This window comes from Mytilus galloprovincialis, chromosome 10 (assembly GCF_965363235.1).
Source record: "Mytilus galloprovincialis chromosome 10, xbMytGall1.hap1.1, whole genome shotgun sequence".
Classification (NCBI taxonomy): Eukaryota; Metazoa; Mollusca; class Bivalvia; order Mytilida; family Mytilidae; genus Mytilus; species Mytilus galloprovincialis.
Genome location: NC_134847.1, coordinates 19,789,606 through 19,792,636, shown reverse-complemented (window position 1 = coordinate 19,792,636; position 3,031 = coordinate 19,789,606).

Below are 3,031 nucleotides of genomic sequence, written 5' to 3'. Positions count from 1 at the left end.
ATTTGGTGTCTGTTTTGCAGGTATAATCTAACCTTGACCTAAATTTCATAGTTTATTGGTCAATTTTAGGTTTTTGTGTTTCTGTCTGTTTTTCAAATTACCATACACAAAAGATTAACTATGTTTGGTGTATAAAAAATTGCAAAGGAGTAGGTCTGGTAAGGACCGATTTTGACCTCAAATTTCAGGTTCATCTTACGAAAGATTTTGACCACTTTTTAAACACTTAAGTGTCTATTTCATTTGAATCAATTAGTTTATGTGAAAGATTTTAACTGATTTAGTCATTAAAAACGACCCGATTCAAGCTCAAATATGAAAAATCTACCAAATATGCCGGAAAATGTCACTTTTCAGATGGTTTTTGTCAAAAATGAAAGTGGCCACATCTGTGTTCATCCTCAACCTTTATCTATGTTATGTATTATCATAAAATACAACTTACATTTCAATATTAAGGATGAACACAAATGCAGCCACTTTCGTTTCACACGAAAACCGTCTACAACTTAACTAAAATGCTAGAATTGTGAAGATTTAAGTAATTTAGCATGACTTAATGGTGCTAGTACCCGATATATGTGCATTGTATTGTCAAAAACAGCCCATATTGATGTAGAAGAAGCATTTTACTGTCCAATAAATAACTAAAAGTTTACATTTGAACAATTTTGTAAAACTGCTATATTTTGGGGCCAAAAAATGGGTCTTACTAGACCTACTCCTTTGTCTGAAACAATTTATCTGACTTTTACCTTCTTGCCATAGATCTTTGTCAAGTTTCTGTAAATCTTTATCTTTAAGACTTACTACATTTAAGCAGGCGAGACATTTCATCATGTGCACTTGTTTAAATTTGTGGTTTACTTATACAAACAAATCCATGAAAATTAGTATCCCTTGAATAATAATGAATCACAGTACGAGTTGTAATTAATCTTGATTGACATTAACCTTATCAAAATTAATTATTATACCTCATAAGTGTCATCTTGAATTTTTTGTTGGTACAAAAGTTTTAAGTCGTATTTAAAACAGCTGATGTTTTACCTGGAGAGTTGTTTCCAAGCATTTCTTGTAACATATCTGTGACAATAAAAACACATAAAGAAACATAAGAAAGTAAGAATTTTTATTCAAAGCATAAAAAGGAATGTATACTTATAAAACAAATAAAGACATTTGAGGATTACAGATATGTGTGATGAGCAACAGAAATATTATTTGACATTTATATCTGAAATGTTACAAATCAGTTATCATAAAAAGAAAAGATACATTTCAAACAGCCCTAAAAAATAGGGAAAAAATAAAAGAATACAAGAATATATTGCTGCTTGTATGCAAGAGCCATTAAAGGGACATTACGGTGGAAAAGACAACACCCAAATTGTTATATGATCTGTGTTTGGTGGTAGAAAGCATTGTTGATAGTACTTGAGGAAAACTAAAGTAAGAGAGCTGGAACTAAATTTGGGATGTACTTACAGATGGACAAGTGTATACCTAAATGCTGCTTCATATACAAACTAGAGGCTCTCAAGAGCCTGTGTCGCTCACCTTGGTCTATGTGCATATTAAACAATGGACACAGATAAATTCATGACAAAATTGTGTTTTTTGGTGATGGTGATGTTTGTAGATTTTACTTTACTGAACATTCTTGTTAATACAATTATTTCTATCTATAATGAACTTGGACCAGTGGAAAATATTTTCTAAAAATTTACAAAAATTTATGAAAATTTATGAAAATTGTTAAAAAATGACTATAAAGGGCAATAACTCCTTAAGGGGTAAACTGACAATTTTGGTCATGCTGACTTATTTGTAGATCTTACTGTGGTGAACATTATTTTTTTGTACAGTTTATCTCTATCTATAATAATATTCAAGATAATAACCAAAAACTGCAAAATTTCCTTAAATTACTAAATCTGGGGCAGCAACCCAACAACAGGTTGTCTGATTGAAAATTTCAGGGCAGATAGATGACCTAATAGACAATTTTACCCCATGTCAGATTTGCTCTAAATGCTTTGGTTTCAGAGTTATAAGCCAAAATCTACATTTTACCCCTATGTTCTATTTTTAGCCATGGCGGCCATCTTGGTTTTTTTGGCTGGGTTACACCACATATTTTTTAAACTAGATACCCCAATGATGATTGTGGCAAAGTTTGGTTTAATTTGGACCAGTAGTTTCAGAGGAGAAGATTTTTGTAAAAGTTTACGGACGATGGACGCCCAGTGATGAGAAGAGAGGAGGGCTTTTCACATTTTTTAACACCTAAATATATATATCCAATGTCAAAAACAGTCTCTCTCCAGTCTTACTAAACATGATGAGATCTATTTATTCTAAATAACCCAGTTATTTGCAGGATTTTCTTAATATTGTGTTGAACACATTTTAAAACTGATATAAATAAGATGTAAGATTTACTAACATTACGGAGGGATTCCATATAACAAGAATTGTTATGAATAAAAATAATAACCAAGTCTTCTGTTAATTTTAATGCAGGATATACAAAATACTGATGCTATAGTAGGAAAATGTTTATGAGCATAATGTTTTCTGGTCTGTGGGTTTGTTTGTTCAATCGTCTGTCCATTGGTCTGTTTGTTTATCTGTTCGTCTGTGTACTATGGACACATGCTAGTTACAATATACATTATTTTGAGGAGATGCAATTAAGTATATAGATATGGCTTAAATCTATTACATGACTGACTATTTACAAAGATGCATTTTTTTTGGTCATTTTTAACTCTTCTTCCTGTATATATGTCAGATCAACTTCAGTTAAATTACATAAAGTGAAGTCTAGATAATTCATGTAAGATAAAGTGGAGATACCTCCTATACAATGAAGTGGAGATAACTCATGTAAACTTTTTGTTTTGTTTTGTATGTGTTATTTGCTATATGCTGATATTTATCAAGCTTGTTTTTAAATCATTTCAATGCTATTTCCACTTCCTGAGAGTTTTTTTTTGTCAAAAAATAGACATCAAATGAAATTGGC